Source organism: Panicum virgatum, chromosome 8K, assembly GCF_016808335.1.
Source record: "Panicum virgatum strain AP13 chromosome 8K, P.virgatum_v5, whole genome shotgun sequence".
NCBI lineage: Eukaryota > Viridiplantae > Streptophyta > Magnoliopsida > Poales > Poaceae > Panicum > Panicum virgatum.
Window position 1 is genome coordinate 4214179 of NC_053143.1, and position 20079 is coordinate 4234257.

The 20079-nt window shown below is 43.7% G+C and overlaps 1 pseudogene; it reads left to right on the forward strand.

Moving 5' to 3' along the window:
• Window positions 1-6044: 6044 nt before the first annotated feature.
• LOC120643619 lies at window positions 6045-11989 on the forward strand (annotated as a pseudogene).
• Window positions 11990-20079: the final 8090 nt, after the last annotated feature.

Genomic DNA, 20079 nt, shown 5'->3' on the forward strand with positions numbered 1-20079 from the left:
AAGAAAACGCTCGGATGTGCACTGGACTGGCTTGGCAATGTGCATTGGACAGTAAAACCAATTAATCATCATAACCATGCTTTAATTTTGGTAGGTACTATGACCGAACATGGCATCATTTTTATGCCTACATTATTGTTTCAGCAAGATACAGAAAACACATCATTTAGCATTGATGAACAGAAATATAAAGCATCCATATATCACAGCTAGCTTTCATGACAGGACACTTTTTTAACTCATCTATACCAAACAAACTTTACCAAAACTTACTGTCAACAGTTTCTGATTGTAAAGAAAAGAATGCAATCAACTTCGTACAGAGATAGTAGTATCTAATATTAAAATGATAAGATGTGGAGAATTAAAAGGCATGAAAAACTTTATAATAAACAGAATACCTTCGATTCGTCGGAGTCTACAGTCCGGAATCCTCAAACTATGCCAATCCAGTTTGTCCTAGAAGTTCACCTCGGTGAGCTAAAGCTTCTTGATCTCCAGGACCACATCACTACGGGCGCTCATCTTGCCTATTCATCATAATGTTACAGCACAAATCACCTCCACGTAATATATATGGTAGAAATTTAGCTCTAAGACAGGCCAATTAGCATTTGCAAATGCTTGCGTGTATAGGGAAGATCTAACAAATTCAAGATTTGGGCCGGGCATTTTTCAAGTTAATTATTGAAGTTAGTATAATAAAGACATCTATTTGTGTACTCAATCGTTCAGACCAACTCATCACATTGCATACTTTAAAGCATCTTTGTGTATTTCTCATGAAAAGATATATACAAATGTATACTGACCCTGTCAAACCATTACAAATAGTTCACTGCGCATATCATGCATCTGCTTGGTCCTGTCAATAAAAAAAGCAGGCGTGATGGATTTTCAATCTTTACTTTGTGCATGAACAGAAAATTAAATGTAGAATGATCTTGATTATTAAAAATGGATAGGTAATAGGCTCACACGTTGCCTGATCTTTGAAAAGGGTCAAACTAATGATGGCATGGCCCAAATCTTTACTCAAAACGGAATTAGATTTTTCTTTTTTTTTAGAAAGTGACTGGCTCACCATAGGAAACTAGCTTGATCTTACATAGGAAAGATTGTATCTGATTGACATTAGCAAATCAATGGCACAGATAGTAAGTAGTTCACTACTTAAGCATACAAGAGGTTACCTCTGAAGCTGAATGTCAGCATAGGATCCCCATAATTTGTAACACACTGAAGATGTTCTATAACTTCCGCAGGTGTTTTTTTTTTTGAGGTACTCATCTTCGCTGGTATTGTTAATGATGCGGAGCCCTTTTTTCTTTTTGGAAATGAACCCAGCCGTGAGCCTTGGCTTGGGGTGTAGGCAGCGAATCAAATTCAGCCCAGCGGCAGCGGCCCATTAAGAAAAAGAAAAAGCAACCACCAGATGTCACCAGGCGCTGCGACGCGTCTTTTTTATTTTTATATTGTTCGAAAACATTTTTTACAGAAATATATTTCCAATATCACAATTTACAGTTTTGTACCCCTACCGCCCGGCAGGGGGCGGCAGGGGGGCGGCAGGGGGCCTGCCGCCCATTAGCGGGGCGGCAGGGACTTATATATAAATTTAAAAAAAATTATTTGCGCGGGAGCCCTTGGCGGGAGCCTGCCGCCCCCCTGGCGGGCGGCAGGCCCCCTGCCGCCAATCCACCGGGCGGCAGGGGGCCTGCCGCCCGCCAGGGGGGCGGCAGGCTCCTACCTATGGACAATTTGCCATTTGCTGTGGCCATTAGATGTGTTTTAGATATGGATACAAATAAAAACCATTAGTAAAGAACATGAATATGAAAAGTATAACCTAGCAATTCACACACATACGCAAATGAGAACGAAATAGGTGATGTATGAGAAGGAAATAAGTATAACATGATGACATGTCCATAACAAAAATACAGAAACAACTAGAAGCACATCCTAACCACCCCGGCCACCCCGGCCATGTCGACCTCTTTTACGCTGAGCGTGGACGTGGTCTGTAGAGTAGGTGTGTCGCTCTGGAGGCCCTACGTCTCTACCTGGACGTCCGGTGGGCACAGGTGTCTGGAAGGTAATATCGGCCTGCGGGTTAGGTGTAGAAAATAACCGACTCCAATCTTCGAAGTTCGCCTCAAAGGTATCCTGTGTGGGCCCTATACAGTAGCAATTAAGATATCTTAATATCGTCTTATAAGTCATATATTTTGGTATATATTCATCATACGTACCTGGTGGTGGTGGATACGAGGAATGACCCATATCAGGAAGCTGGTGGTGCGATCCTGTAAACCGTTCAAATTATTTAAAATATTCATAGAGATAAGAAGCACATGATAAATTCGGGCTACAGATTAGGTATTTACCTTGCGTTCCTTCTGCTGTCGCCGTAGGGTAATACGAAGAAGGTCCAGCATCATACCCCTGTTGTGATCCTATATGTAAATACAAAAGGAATTAGACTTCATACCACAATTAATTGAAATTAAGATATTGACTATATTTTTACCGAAAGGTCGTGGTGGTGTCTGTGTTGGTTGAAATGACATCCCTGCAGCTGGTGTCATGGTACTAAACTGAGTCCCTCCGTGAGGTTGGTAAGGTGGGTGTGCATCACCTGTATGGACTGAGAATTAATTGTTGGCTTCAAAGTAGGAAGTTAGTAAGTATCCTCACGTACCTGGATAATGCTGCTGAGACCAATAAGGTGCTTGGGAAGACTGCTGTTGTGTGGGACCACAAGGAAACGACGTCGAGGCTAGACGAACCGTACGAGTCATCGTACGATGTCCGGCTACCAAAGGCTTCAAGCATGGAATGAGATCTTTGTGAAACTCGAGTCCAGGCCGACTCTTGCTCATTCCTATCCATCATAGATCCCCCTCGAATCCTCATCAAATTCGCCCTGGCATCTAAGTCCATCAACCTGCATATTTCAAACTGCAAGCAAGAAAAAAAAGGCATTAACACTGTAATCCAAAGTATTTGAAAAGCGATGATAACTTTGACTCACCGCCCCAGCTAATGCTTCGTCCCTATGTCGTGCGTACCCATCCTGTGCTGTCGCAACATGCGGCTGTGGTTGCATGTCAGCATATATCAAGCGGCAACGAGTCTGAGGCTGGTACCAGCTCAGGTACGCCCTGTACGAAGCCTCCGTGTGTGCAGGGGTCGCAAGCGCCACGTTCTCCTCTGCCTGGTCCCAGCCATCGACCCAAGGCTGCACCCTTGTCACCCACATATTGGAGAAGGGTTGCCCAGTCCTCGATAAACTAAATATTGAAAACAATTTAGTCAAATATGATTAGTTAACTATACAATGCATAGTATATGAATTGTTACCTGTGGTCGTGGCGTTCGACCCGATCCAATGCTGACGGCACAGGATACAACTGCCTTTGACCGAACTGTCTCCTGACTCTGTCCGGGCAGTGAGCCTCAATGTAAACGTCGTACACCAACGCTGTAGTTGTCATCCATAAGGCCTGGTCCTGAAAGCAAACCGAAGATATCCCGATCGGTGCACGAGTGTTTATAGCCAACTCGGAGTAGGGCTCCCACACGACGTCTTTAGGTGTCAACCGATCAAACTCAGCCACAAAATCAGGATAGGCCCGACGAGACTGTACGTTGGCCCACCTCTTCTGCACAAAATTAATAATAATATGTACACATAAGAAATACAAAGAGGGTAAAACAAAGCAACAGAATTGCCAACAGAATAGTACGAGTAGCAGTTATTTCCGTACCTGACGAGCGTACCAGAGAGTCCCCATGGTGGGCCTATCGTCCTCGGTGTCACCGTACATATCCAGCTCATACGGTGAGTGGTCGACAAGCGGGCGACCAATTGCTATCCTCTCGTACGACCAAAGCTGTAGCAGAATTGGACATCCTGTAAGAATTGCATTGTGCTTATTTTGCACCGATGCCTTGCAGAGGCCACGGTACGTGGCTGCAAGTACCGCTGCACCCCAACTGTATTGAGGCATTTCCTCCACAGCTGCCTCTGCGATCTCCAGTGCGTAAGGCACAAGCACCCTATCCACATAGGCCCCGTGTGAGTTGTTGAACATTATGTATCCAAACAACCACAACAGGTATGCCTCAAGGGATCGAGTGATGCTATCATCATCAGCATCATGTGCCAAATTATCGGGCTGCATAGAAATGATGAATATTTATGAGTACGAGATCAATTATAAAAATGAATGATGAGGCCTTCTTTAGAAAACTTGGTATGAATGTCAAATAATTCAAATGCTATGAATATCTTTGCAAAAAAAACATTTTATTATACTCCATCGTTCCAGATAGTATAAGTTCATTAAGGCCTGGGTGCACTCATTAATGTGAGATGACATTTTCCATCAATTATTGGTATAGTTACAAATTAAAATAGGTGACAAATAATTGGCATGGATTAACATATAGTTCATTATTTAAATAGAGGGCATGGAACAACATGGGTAAAGTGCTATCATTGACAGTACTCATTTGATGGATTTGCAAGAAATATATAACTGCACTAGTAAAAAGCATAACTCTAACATTAATCGTTCCATAACAAGGTATGTACCTGGAACTGGAGGATCCATGCCTTGGCAGGGCCTGTTGCTTTTGGGTGCTCTTCTACATCAATCGCGATGTCAATATTTGCAAAACGCTCTTCTAGATCGTCCAACCACGTAGGCGGGACGACACGAGGCCCTACGGCATCCCCACTGATAGGAAGACCCAGCAGCATTGCAACGTCCTGTAGGGTCGGTGTCATCTCCCCACAAGGGAGGTGGAAGGTGTTTGTCTCAGGCCTCCATCTATCAACTAGAGCAGTAAGTAGAGACCTGTCCAGCTGTACTAAACCACTCTCAGCAAGACGACCTATAGTAAGAAGACCAGCCTCACACAACCTGAAAAATAGAACGATCAAATGTAAGTACATTATGTACGAAACGTATACGAAACAAACGTATTTTTAAAAACATAATCCGACGACATATCACCTGGGCACCCATCGTGACTCAACAGGAATAAACTCCGCTGGTGGACGTGGACGCAGCACGTTAAGTTTCATGCGCTGAACCATAGCAAGAAAGGACCGGTGCGACGAGTCTATGACTCCGTCAAGTAGAGCTGGCGTATCTCCGGCCATACCTAACACAAAAAAATAAGTTTTCTGCATTTTCTATAATTTTTCTACAATTTATCTTAAATTTTCATAAACTTTTCTAACATTTTCGTGCATTTCCTACAATTTTTTACAATATTTTTTTATAAATATATTTTTCTAACATTTTCTAAATTTTTCTGCATTTTCTACAATTTATCTGAATGTTTCATATACTTTTCTAATATTTTCTACAATTTCTGACTATTTCTCGAATTTTTTTCTCGTATTAAACAACTAATCAATACCACAAAAATTGTTGGTAAACCTAATTGGTTTTTCTAAAAACTAATCTTAATTCTACCTAAATTAAAATAAAAACATTACCTAAATCGCTAAAATATCATTAATGCTGCATACACTAATTATAGAATTAAACATACAATAAATTTATATTGAGAAAGTTGAGAAATATTTATTACCTGCGGTTAGGATCCAAAATCCGGCAGGACTTCGTCGTTACAACTCTCTCCCTCACCCCTCCTCTCTCCCTCCCGCTCTCTGGATGACGTGGGAAGCAAATGAGGGGGGAGGGGGAGGGAAAATGTTTTATACAGGAGGGGGGAGCCTGTCGCCCCCCGGGCGGGCGGCAGGCCCCCTGCCACCCGGTGGATTGGCGGCAGGGGGCCTGCCGCCCGCCAGGGGGGCGGCAGGCTCCCGCCAAGGGCTCCCGCGCAAATAATTTTTTTAAAAAATTTACATATAAGTCCCTGCCGCCCCGCTGATGGGCGGCAGGCCCCCTGCCGCCCCCTTGCCAGGCGGTAGGGGTACAAAATTGTAAATTGTGATATTGGAAATATATTTCTGTAAAAAATGTTTTCGAAAAATATAAAAATAAAAAAGGCGCGCGCTGCGACTCTGCCCGGCCCCAACCAACGACGCCGCCGCCGCCCCTCCATCACCGAATGCCGTCCACCACCCCAGCTATTGCAGAGCTGGTTGTGTCATCTTGGTTGCAGAGGGTGGGGCATCTTCTTCCCCAACGGCCACAGCTGCATCCGGCAAGCCCCCTCTCAGCTCTCCGGTGCTGGCCGTCCGCGCCGCCTGCCGGCCACAACCAACCCGCGCCCGCCGCCGCCGTCCACCAGCTCCAGTCCTTGACTCTCATCCACTCCCCACCGTACGCCGCAGCGCGCCCCGCCCTGCACTTGCCAGCCTCCACCGGCCGGCCGGCGCATGCGGCGCCGTCCTTCCCTCTCATGCCCGCGCCCACTTGCCTCCCCACGCCGACATGTCCCGCCGCGCGAGCGCCGCCCGCGACCGGTGCTTGGAGCTGGAGCGCACCATCGCTGGCCGCATCTGCTCGGGAAACCTTGGCCTAGATGACGCCCTCAAGCTGTTCGATGAAATGCTACACCACGCTAGGTCCGCCTCGGTGATCGCCCTCAACAAGATCCTCACCTTCGTCTCTCGCGCCCAGGGCAGGGGCTCCTCCTCGGAGCTCGTCCCCTCCCTCTTCAACCGGATGGCCCGTGCTTGCTCCAACAAGGTAGCTCCCGACGCGCACACCTACAGCATCCTCATCAACTGCTTGTGCCGCATGGGACGCCTAGAGCAGTGGAGCTTGGTTTCGCCACCTTTGGCCTCATCCTTAAGACAGGCTGGCGGGTGAATGCCATAGTCATCGGTAAGCTTCTCAAAGGTCTCTGTGACAGTAAGTGCGTGTCTGAGGCCATGGACATATTGGTTCGACGAATGCCTGAGCTTGGCTGCATGCCGGATGTAGTTTCATACAACATAATTCTAAAGGGCTTATGCGATGAAAAGAGAGTTGAGGAGGCGCTTCAGCTGCTATTTCATAAAATGGATGACCGAGGGATTTCTCCGACTGTTGTGACCTACAACACAGTCATTGATGGCCTGTGCAAGGTGCAAGCAGTTGACAGGGCCGAGGGTGTCCTTCAGCAGATGATTCATAAAGGTGTCAAGCCAAACAAGCGCACATTTAACTGTCTGATCCATGGATATTGCTCTTTAGGACAAGGGAAAGAGGCGGTTCGAATGCTCAAAGAAATGTCCGCACATGGTAGTCAGCCGGATGTTGTCACTTGTACTTTGCTACTGGACTATCATTGCAAGAATGGAAGATGCACAGAGGCTAGAAAGATTTTTGATTCTATGATTGAAAAGGGCACAAAACCTAATGTAACTACATATAATACTCTGCTTCATGGATATGCTACCAAAGGAGCTCTTTCTGACATGCATCTCCTCTTGGATTTAATGGCAGGAAATGGTATTTCACCTGACCATCATACCTTTAACACAATTCTCTGTGCGTATGCTAAAGTTGGTATGATAGATGAGGCAATGCACATATTTCATCAGATGAGACAGCAAGGGTTGAGTCCTGATGTAGTCACCTATGGAGCAATAATAGATGCACTTTGTAAGTTGGGAAAAGTGGATGAGGCTATGCTTAAGTTCAATCAGATGATCAATCAAGGGGTGATTCCTGATATTGTTGTTTTTTGCTCACTAGTTTATGGACTGTGCACTGTTGGTAAATGGGTGAAGATTGATGAATTATTTTCTGAAATTCTGAATCAAGGGATCCATCCCAATGTCAAGTTCTTCAACATTATAATGTGTAACCTTTGCAGAGAAGGACGGGTAAAGGAAGCCCAAAGTCTCCTTGACTTAATGGTACATGTAGGTGTGAGGCCTGATGTTATCTCATATACTATATTAATGGATGGCCACTGCTTAGCTGGTAGGATGAAAGAAGCTATGAAGTTACTTGATGATATGGTCCAAGTTGGCTTGAAACCAAATGCCATTTCTTATAATACTTTGCTTCATGGTTATTGTAGAGCTGGCAGTATAGATGATGCAGTTAGACTATTCAGAGAAATGGTAAGCAATGAAGTTAAGCCTGAAATTGTCAGTTATAACACGATACTTCATGGTTTATTTCGGTCTAGGATGTTTTCTGAAGCAAAAGAACTCTACATCAATATGATTAAAAGTGGAATGCAGTTGGACATTTACACGTACAACATAATTTTGAATGGTCTTTGCAAAAATAAATGTGTTGATGAGGCATTTGAAATATTTCAGAGTCTATGTACTAAGGGTTTTCAACTTGACATCATTACCTTCAACATTATGATTGATGCTTTGCTCAAAAGTGGCAGAAAGGAAGATGCTATGGATATGTTCACTGCTATCTCTGCCCATGGTTTAGGTCCAGATGTTATGACCTATCGCTTAATGATACAAAATCTCATTAAAGAAGGGTTGCTAGAAGAGTCTGACAATCTATTTTCAGCAATGGAGAAGATTGGATGCACACCAGACTCATTTATGCTGAATTCTCTTGTTAGGAGTCTGTTGCATACAGGTGAGATAACGAGGGCTGGGGCTTATCTCTCCAAAATTGATGAGATGAACTTCTCACTTGAGGCAGCCACTACTTCCTTGCTAATATCAGTTTTCTCGAGGGAGGAATATCAGCACCATGCAATGTCCCTGCCTGAAAAGTATCATTTTCTTAAGGAGATCAATAAATGAGGATTTTTTCAGCGGAATCGGATTTTCAACTGTGTTAAGACATCTTTATGTGGCGCATAAGTCTGTTGGAGTGATTATGTCTGTCTATTCCAGTGATTATTTGTCTCATGCTCTAATTTACTTGCCATATTCTATGGTCTCCATTGTTTAGAGAAATGTTATCATGATTGTGCTCTTTAGTATGATGTTTTTCACCAAGTAAAAATTATCTTATTTTCAGTTGCACTTATCTTTATATCAGGGATCAATTTACATGTTAATGGTTCAAGAAAGTTTGGATGCTTTTTGTTGCATAATTCTCAGGTTGGTCATGCTAGTCATCGAATCTCAAGCGCCTATTCTGAATAATTTTCAGGTAAACTACCTTACCCATTCTTACTGAACATCCGAACCAGATAACAAATCAAGGACAAAAGGCACTGCCAGAAAATAGCGAGTTAGTTTGCTTTCTTTGGTTTCACTTCAGGCCTTGGCCCCTAGAGACCATTGTATAGCTCCTCCTGCTTTTGGTACAGAGCCTTGCCTTGTTCCGCGACCAACGAAGCTCCCGAAGGATCTCCTTGTCCCTTGGAGAGTACCTATTGCTTTCAGGAAATCCAACCTAGCTGATTCTGTCTGGCCAAGTTGAGATTTAGCCTTTCCTCGCCTGAACAATGCTTCCACGCTATTTTCGTCCTCTGACAAGCCTTTCCTTGCCTGAACAATGCTTCCACGCTATTTTCGTCCTCTGACAAGACCTGAATAATAAGATTATGAAAAGGACAGCCATCTAATTAGTAATTTCTCACACAAAGCAGGGTAATTTGCAGTAGGAACATTGGATTGTTCAATTGATCAATCATCATAAGTTCAGCTTCACGGAGCAGAGCAGTAGCCACGCGAGGGGTAGGTGGATATGTAGTGCGTATCTACTCCAGAAAGCTTGGGACTCGGATTGTTCTTGTTCCCTAGAACACCATTCACTATTTGATTGTGAAGTAGCATAACCTTTTGATTTGCATGCATGTCTACTGGCACACCCATTAAAAGGTAATGGTATCTGCTGAAGATGATGGAACTCTGTACGCTGGAGTTTCATGCAATCCCTATTTTTTTTATTCTAACCCACCCAGTTGAAGTGTTGCCTTATGATCTTGAATATTTTTCTCCAGCCTGTTGATAGAAAGCATATGATTCCATGATGCTGAATTATTTTCATTATTATCTGCAGGCGAAGCCAGGTGGATTGTTCCAAGTCTGTTACTGTTGAAGTGGGTGAACCACTTAACCTGCTGCCGAAGCAGTTGCAACCAGCCTCTCTTTCTCTCCTCTACGCTAGCATTGGTGTCTGGGCAAGTTGTAAATATTGCTGCAATACCCAACCAATGTGAGAGCCCATGCGGCCGGTTCACCGGTCTTTGTACCCTATTACCATGTTCTGATACAATTCAAGTTTGTATCAACTTTGGCAAATCTGCATACGGCCGGGGCAGGCCCCCATCGGCAAGCAGGAAACAAACAGCACGACCAAGGCGGGGTTGGGCGCAGTCTGATATCCTCTCCTTGTACTTTTTTTGAGCACGACTGACGACCCTTGAAGGTTCAGTTTATATTTGTGCCCTTTATTCTGTAACATTATGACAGTATCATGTACTTTTTCCCGGTGTTTCATCCATAATTATGATTGGTTATTGAGGCACTGAACTATCTTATTTCAGAGTATTTTCGAAGGCCACAGATTCCTACCGAATCAGATGTCATGAATCAGATACTTAAATCTAACTGCACTGACAGAATGAGGTCCTATCTTGAAGCTGATTGCATGCTTCACAGCCAAAATATCTCAAACATAAATCATTGTGAGTTATATAGCTTAATTAGTGAAAGCCTTTCTTATTCTTGCATGCTAATAATTGAAATGATTTGCTTATCTAAATCTGTGCTGTACTTTTTTCCCCTGAACTGGAGTAGTACTGACTATGTGAGGTTCTTCTGACTGTAAAGTTTTATCTCATATTGTGATTTTGAGCAAATTCTATGTATCCTACTGTGGTTCTTGGTTTTCCTTTTTGAAGTATGAGCTTTAGACAACATAATTATTCTCTTCAATTATGAGTTCATAGTCCATACCCTTTAATCAGTTTGATATTGATTTTTTTCCTTTTACTTGTAACAGTATGTTCATGCGAAGATGGACTTAAAAATCATATAAACAAAGGTACTCGAGCATTCCTGTATCTTTTATGTTTTTTTATCTTAATCTTATTCAGTACTCTCAAGCCTTATAATGGTAACTGCTTGAGTGGCCAGATTCACTTAGATGGGTGCAGAAAACCTTTCTATTTCAAAGAGATTTATCTGTTTTAGAGCTCCCTATTTTTTGGAACAATTTCGGGGGGGGGGGGGGGGGGGGGGCATAGCCCCGCCTACCTTATTGAACCATATGTTGAGCGGGCCAAGGGCCATGAGACCAACCAAACATGCCCTAGGGGACAAAAAATGTTTCCAAAATCTCAAGAGACGTTCACTTGGATTATCTTCATTTTATTTACAAGCTGAGATTTTGTACCCGCTTCAAACAAAACGTTTGTGAATATTACAACACTCATCTTAATTTCTCTAATCAGTGATGTCAAATTGATGCTTTTCTATGCTATCAAGTTGTCAAAATTGTTATCTTCTTTACTAACCTAAGTCGAATCCTGATTTATCTGTTTATGTATACTTATGTCGACTTGCTCAAGAAAAAGATGGAACCAAACTGACACGTAGAGTTTAGCTAGCTTTGACATTTTGGTAATTGCATTGCTTGGTGGGCATGCTTCTGAGTATTTTCACTTAATTTTGGTTTTTTGCTGACAGTAGGTTAGTTGTGGGAGCTGAATCTGAGAAACTGAGACCAAGTTTAAGACTTCATTCATCACACGATCGAGCTCTTTTGCTTATATGGCTCTGTGACTTGATGTAAAGTCAGTTTCTTTTATCTTATATCGAAACTGAATGTTTGAGGTAAACCTGCAAGGCTGCAAGTATTAATTTGAGCTGTGTCTCCAATTTTGCAGCCTTTACTCTTGCCACTAGCTCGAAAGTAAGACCGGTTTCAGAAATGAAGCGAAATTGTTGATGGGAAGATTGACTCTCGATGGATCGATCAACTGTACGTTATACATTGACTTACAGTAACAGCACAGGTTTTGAAATTAAACTCAGGTACATGTATAATAATGTCACGGCCGGCTTTCAAATGCCTGCCTCGCGAACTGAACTTTGCTTACATTTATTTGCTATACATCTATATCTTGGTTACTCATCGATCTCCTCCCTTAAGCCCGTCGCAAGAGTCCTCGTAGGTCCAATCACCGAAGATGTTAATGGCGGACTCTCCGTTGATGCTGCCGTACCTGTCGCGGATCCAGCGCGCGTTAAGTTGCTCTTGAAGATGGGGAAGCGCCTGGTCTCGGGCACCGCCTGGTGGTGCGCAGCCCAGTGCTCGTACAGCGCCCACATGGAGTCGTCCGAGGCGAGGTCCTCGTCGGTGTAGAAGAAGCTCGCCTGCGCCTGCGTCGGGGCCCCCAGCGCGCGATGGCGGCGGCCACGACTAGTGCGACGACGTAGAGCAGTGCTGATCTCGCCGCCATTTCTATTCTCTTATCAGTGATAAGTGACTGGTGCCGCGCATCTCAGCAGATTGAACTGGAGAAAATTCTCTATTTGGCCATTTTTTAAGGTTGGCTTTTCCTTTCTTGGCATCTTTTTTCAAGTCTTCCCTGTATTGCCTCTTAACTTCAGTTACTTCCTTTTGTGGCCATTCCGTTAGTTTAAGTGCTGACGGTGTTAGCAGCAGCATGGAAAATACCATTTTACCCCCGGTCTTAGCCATTCATGCTGCAGCAGGGGAGGGAGAGGGGCGCCGCTGGGGCCTTCACCCCTGCCTCGAGTGGCCGTTGCACCCCGCTGGAAGCAGCAACGCTCGCGTCCGCCGCGCCCATACCGGGAGTAGCACCGCCAACGTCCGCCGCGTCCCTGCCGTGACTAGGAATCGTCGCGTCGCCATCGAGTCTAGCCCCCCTCCCCCCCCCAGGGCAAGCGGCAGCCGTGCCCCCGTCAGGGCCCCCCACCGCTCACCCGCCATGGGAGGCTGTCGTGCCACGGCCTGTGCCCCTACCCCGAGCAGCCGCCGTCCCCTCGGCCAGACTAGGGTCGTGCGCTGCCGCCCCTCCCCCCCTCCCGATCTAGGGTTGCCGGAGGACTCGGGAGGCCAACGGCAGTCTGCTGCTCATTCTATCTAAAATAGGTGTATTTTGGTCATTTGATCTAAAATCTGACAGCGGGACCCACGTTTTTAACGGCAAACTCTAACTGAGCTGACGGAAGGATCAGAAAAGAGAGAAGCTGAATTTAATATGTCATATTGGGAAGACTTGAAAAAAAAAGGTCAAAAAAGAAAGAGGTAACTTTAAAAGGGCGAAATAGAAATTTTCTCGTTGAACTTCTGCCAAGAAGAGCCGGCGGGTGCCGACTATTAGTATTTTTTTAATAGAGAAAAGTCCCGTCAAACCCTAGGAGCCTATGGTTGCTGGTGATCCAAATTGGGCCTCCATTCCATCCTGGGATGGCCCTTTCAATGTGAAACCAACCATTGGCGACCGGCATCCAAGCCGCAGCACACATGCAATGGGCGGCGCGCGTGGGGCCCACGGCCCAGCCATGCATGCCTCGCAGAGTGCCATCATGTTCTTCTTAAGAGCCAGTATACTAATAGGCTGAAAGCTGGCTAGGAGCTTACATGGACGAGGAGAGAGACGGAGGTGGGTGTCTCGCTCCGCGCCAGCTCAAGCCGGCGGAGAGGCCCTCCGTCTGCTGCCATTGGCTAAGTTGGCAGGTCCCGCCACCATCATTGTGTGCCTCCCAGCCGGCTGTCGGCGCCGCTATAAGTCGCTCCAATCGAGGGTATTCCAGTGGAGGATTATTTATTTGGTCGCCCCGGAGACGACGCCCGGCGAGACCATCGGACACTTGGATGTCTTGGAGCAGGACAGCTACTCAGCTAGCAAGTTGAGTGTTGTACAGGAAGGACCAGCCGACCTTGCAGATATATGCAGCAGCCATACGTAGAGGTGGTAAGGGGACTAAGATTTTGAACTAGAAAATTTAAGGGCCGGGCCCTAAAAGGGTTGGGCTCTAATCTTATACAATTTTAAGCTAAAAAATTTAAGAGTCTTGTTGGGCTGAGAAGTGATCACTAGGGTCATGACCCATTACCACCCTTAGCCACACGAGGCCAAGCCGGATCCCAGCATGCATATGCCCATAAGAGAAATTGTGATTTTCTGAAATCATAGGTCATAAGTCACCTTGTCTGAATATCTTGTATAGAAGACAAAAATCAGATAATTTTCTTGGCCATGTTTAACTTTGAAAAGCCAAAAAGTTGTTATATTTTGGGACGGAGGTGCAGTCATACGATGATATTAGCCGGTATAACTTAGAAACCTCAACGAGGATCACAAAGTAAAATAATAGGATTCAGTAAGACAGGAAAATTCACGTTTACCAACATGAGTGTGCATAAAATATTAAGCTCTTCGGTCAAAACTTTAGCTTACAGACAAGTAAGCTAGAAAGAATTCTAAACCGTAATATTACACCCTAATAGCTAAATACAACACCGTACCGGTTTGTTGAATCACCGAGTGATCATTATACGCCATCATCAGATCATCATGGCATTGGCAATTGGCATGGTACTTACCAGTTCACTTACAATCTAGCAGCAAACCTCTCTCTCATGTCCTGGACCTGTGGACTTGAAAGGCAACTGAGACGGAGCAATGAATCGCGGCAGCTCTGAACTTCTGATCCGCAGCAATTACTGCATCGCCACTGTACTTGCATTGGTTTTTACTGCCCGATGGGAGTGCAACCTTTGACCGCACCCTTTAATTACTACTAGCAGCTAGGTTTTATTGTCACGGCAGTACGGCACGCAGTGGCTCAGTTCATGGATCATCTCACACAAACAGGTTAAAGATGCCGGCAGCATGCGCAGCAGCCAGAAGGTCTCTGTCTCTCTCTCCCTCGATTGCAAAATCATTGTCGTGGAATCCCATATCCGAGGGTACTGGCGATGGATTTATAGCGTTGCCTTGCGCTCGCAGCGCAGTAGGCAGGCGTCTCCCGGTCAGTTCGGTTCGTGCTGTACACTGTTCATGCCTTTGAACCGGGTCTGATCACTCCTGACAGCAAGTGTTTTTTTAGGAAAATAACAAGGGGCAAGTCCTGTTTAGTTGGTGAAAAGTTATTGATTTTGGTACTGTAGCATATTTTATTGTTACTTAATAAATAATGTCTAATTATAGACTAACTAGGCTTAAAAAATCATCTCGTGCTAATCAGTTAGACTGTATAATTAGCTATTTTTTTCAACTGCATTTAATGCTCCATGCATGCATGTATCCGAACATTCGATGTGACGGATACTCTAGAAATTTTTTTTAGGAACTAAACATGGCTGGTTAGTTGGTTTATGGAAGTGTTGGATCTAAATCTTATTATCAAGGTCGGTCTTGTCATTAACAAAATCAAACAACCCATGTTAGGGACTTGTGGCCCAAAATCATTCACTTGGCGACCTGAATTTCGCCGATGCTATAGCTGCCCTATAATCGCATAGTATTTTTATCTTGTTCTTTAGGTAATACACTTCCTGTCGCATCAAGCTCTACAATGCAGTACTGTCAGATGCTGTTCCTTTTTTTTTCTTCTTTACCTGATAGACATAACTACTCTGAGTCAACCCAACAATGCCCCGAAGCTTTTTGTCAGATCACACTGGCAAGAGTAAACTTCTACTTGACTAAACGACCAGAGCCTGCCCCTGGCCCGTTTCATCAGCAAGAGATCGAGGAGCAGAGCTGCAGCTGCTAGATACTAACAAGATATACGTGCTAGCTCCTCCATGAAACCAAAGCTGCAATGCAATGGATCTCCGATTCAAAGCTTGCTGGTGACTGGTGAGACGTCATCTCACAACTTACACCTGTGTTTTCTTCTGTATTTTCTTTTCTCTGAACCGAAGTGGTGATCAAATGAAGTGGTGAAGTTAATGTGCTGCTGGGTTCCTATAATTAATGTGGTGAACTTCATTGCAGGGCAAAGGGGGCATTGAAGGTGTTAGGCCTGCAGTGCAAAGACATGCGGACGCCATCGCTGTTCAATTAAAGCATGTATTTACCTAAAGTGGCACTCCTCCTATTGGAATTCATTTATTCAGAAAACCAGTGGCTCATGCGATGCACATTTATTTTGATAGATTGAGTCCTTTAAGCCCCTGTGGCCAGGAATTCTCGATCTATTCATGAAGAGACCATCAAATCTTATGGCAATAGCTCTGTTATATGGGTACTCATGTGGAATACTACTGCTAGCATAAAGGGGAATATGAAAACTCATGAACATCCAAATTTGGTTTGTTTTTATCCTTTTAATATATACTTAGTTCTAAAAGACACTCAACTTATTTATGAACTTGTGTGGTAGCCCGAAATCTTGACACCATCTGTTTTTCTTTTCTTGACCCCAGGATTTATTTTCCCATGGTTTAGATAGATAGTTTTAATATTCTCCACCACAAAAATCAACGTATGTATAATGTGAGATATATTTTTCCCAAGGTTTATATTTTGGATATTGAATATTACTCTACCTCTAAGTTGAAATAGCCCTTGACCAAAATTTCTGAATACGCACTTGAACTGGCCTCTCAAAGGCGAACCGGCCCACCTGTCAGGGTCCGGCCGCCAAACGGGAAGACAATGCAAGGGGCCAGACAGGTCCAAATGGACACATAGCGCTCTCCCGACCCACGCCGAGCCGCTAGGTCCGGGAGACCTGCGCCGGCCCTGGGCGGAGTTCGACCCCACAATTGCAGTTCTAATTCAGACTCTACCATGGAGTTTAAGCCTTTTATTTATTGTGTTTTGTTAATGTTAAAGTATATTTATGGAAAAGAGAGGGAGAGAAATCAAGACTCCAAGTCTTATTTAGACTCCAAGTCTTCACGCAAATCAAGAATGAATGTGAGAGAGACAAGTGGGCCATATAAACTAAAGTAACACACTTTGCATTGGGAATTATAGTTTCTTGTGATGGAGTCTTTGATGCTTAAACTCTATGAGTGGAGTCTGCATTGGGACTGCCCTACGCCCCTCGGCGACGTCCGAAGAGGCATTAAATGCTTTGGCCTGACAAGATTTGCATGCGCTATATTTTTGAATGGTTCAACGTATAGTTCCCAAGATTTATAATTTGGATATTGAATACTACTCTACCCAAGTTGAAATAGCTGTTGACCAAAATTTCTGAATATTCTCTTTTAAAAAAATACGATAAATTTAATTATGAACTTGTTTGGTAGTCTTAAATATTGGTGACCGGCATCACCATTTTGTTCATTAAGCGTGAGGTTCTACTTTTCCTTGGTCTATATTTTTTTCCCCAAGGTTTACATTTTGGATATTGAAAACTACTATACCTAAGTTGAAATAGCAATTGACCAAAATTTCTGAATATAATATGATATATTTTATTATGAACTTGCTTGGTAGTCTTAAATATGGGTGACCAGCATCATCATTAATTTTGTAAATTAAGCGTGAGATTCTACGTTACCTTGGTCTATAGGGTTGGAAATACTGCTCTATAAGTTGAAATATTCCTTAGCCAAATTTTCTAAATACTTAAACTAATATGATAAATTAAATTGTGAACATATAAATAAATTTAATTATGACATTGTGGTAGTCGTAAATGTCGGTGATGTAACACCCCTAATTTCAAATTAGGAACCTAAATAAATTTAATTAGATTTGTTGTAGGTTCGAGGTAGTGAAACCGCAGATCTCTTTTTCCCTCTCTCTCGCTCTGCTTCGCCCGAGGGTGCACGCCGTCGCCGCCGCTTCGCCATGCGTCGCCGTGCGCCTTGCTCCGCCCGCCCTAGCCCGCGTCGCTGCCCTAGATCGTTTGCCCGCGCCGCGCGCATGCTCCTAGTGCAAACCGCGCTCGAAATCGAGCCCCGGACGGCCGTTTCGGCCAAGTCCGACGATGCCTGCCGCCGCAGCCTCGGCGCCGGCGCTCTGCGCCACCGCTAGCGCCGCCCACCTCGCCCTAGCCGTCGGATCTCAATCAAACGGCCCAGAGTAGATCTAAACCAAGTCAAACCTAGTCAAGTGCCGGCCAACCGTGTCACTTTTGCAAAACAGCCCCTCGGTTTTATCAAAATTAACCCACCATCCGAGCCAGTTGAAAATATTTACAAAAAAACCCTTTTCTTTTATGTTTTAACCCTTGAGTATAAGGTTTAATTACGTTTTAGTCCTTAAAACTTGTTTTAGCTATAACTTTCTTGTTTTAAATCCGTTTTCGATGATCTTTGCGCTCATGCGATCCTTACAACGTGTACAATAGTTTAGCAACCTTGTTTTGTTCTGTTTATATTGTTTGGTGTACTATTTCTTATCTTTTGTACTTGTTTGCTTGTATGTGCGTGTTTGGTGCGATGAACGATCAGCCGTTCGAGCAGCAGCAAGATCAAGACTTCGGAGGACCGGACTAGCAGCAGTTTGAGGAAGGCAAGTGGACCCTTGATCATGCTTTTGACCCATGAAACACCAAATAATTCATATTTACTTTTATGTACATGCATGAGTCTATAATATGATGGGACCCGAATTAAGGATATGCCTAGTGTTTGTTTACTTTTATCCTTGATCAACTTGGGTTTAATTTTCATGTTGGGTAGCTATGATAGTTGCTATACTTTGGTTATGGTTGGTTAATGATGATACAAATGTTATACTTGTTTTACTTCATGTTCATGATGGCTTAATATTGTTAATCAAGATCATATGTGTTAATTGGAATATGGAGAACCACCCAAGAAAACAGTGCAACCACAATATCACACGGCTCTGATCTTGGCTAATTAATTAGAGACTCTAGCTTGTGACAGTCTTACCGAAAGGGCAAGAGGGGATGCATCGATGGGGTATAGCTCGGTCCTCTTGGGGCAATTGGTATTGTTTAATGGTCATTTGGCAAGGTACCACATCATTAGGACAGTGTTATGATCACTTTGGCTTGAATCCTTAGCGGATTGTCATAGGTTAGGGAATCTTTGTAAAGGCCTTGTAGCGTCCCTATGCAGTCATACCTAAGGAAGTGTGATACGGTACTTGGCCCGCACTTGCATGGTTGGGTTTAAAGTTCTTTGAACTTTTACACGAATTGTGGTGAAAGTGTACAATCTCTGCAGAGTGTAAAACTGAGATATCAGCCGTGCTCACTGTCACGAGCGGCTTGGACCCTCACATAATAATTGGACTTGAAGTTGATCTAAATCGTTGCTTTTACTTATGGTTATGTTGTTGTTTATCTTTATATATGCTTATCTTGTGGGTTAAATGGTATATACTTATACTTAGTTAATGTTTGCTAATAAAACTTGATCAATTAAAAGTGCTGAGTGTAGTTAAACCGTGTCAGCTATTCCTTGAATTAGCCTTTGCATGTATTATAGTTGTTTCCCTACCACTTATGGAGTACCAACTATAAGTGTACCAACCCTTTCATAATTGCTGCTCAGACCACAACAATAACTGTCCGGAGTATCCAGAAGACTTCGAGGATTTCTAGGCATATGTCTCCCAGTCATCTGCCTGTGTTGAAGATGATTCCGCTGCTACTCTATAGATGTTTATTTATTCGCTTAAGACTTTTGGTTTTGTAATAAAGTCTCTAATACTCTCTTATCGCTTTTGCACTTGTGATGATAATCGCTTTATAGTCAATCATGTGTATGTAAACTGATCCTGGCGCACATATGAGATGCATTCGGTTTGCCTTCATAAACCGGGTGTGACAGGTGACCACACAAGCACGAGATATTTTGTCTCTGATATATATGGTCACAAATATTGCCTACTCCCTCCATCCTAAAAGACTATTCTTTTGGGGAAAAAATTCGGACACATTACTAATGGTAAGAAATAACCTTATTGCCCCTATTTGTGTGATGGAATTTGAATGTGAAGTGAACATTTATTTTTTAGATGGAGGGAGTATTACCTTAGTTAACTCGAGATATTCGTTGACCAAAATTTCTACACATAATTATGTAGTGAAATTAAGATACACACTCTACAAGAGGCAGAAGCATAAATGAGGTGATGAGAGAGAGAGAGAGAGAGAGAGAGAGAGAGAGAGAGAGAGAGAGAGAGAGAGAGAGAGAGAGGAAGTAATCAAGTAATTGCAAGGACCAGAGGAGCAACTTTGTTTGTATGTATTAATACGAAGTAAATAACATCATTGACCTCCCCTCCTCCACCTCCCTATATAAC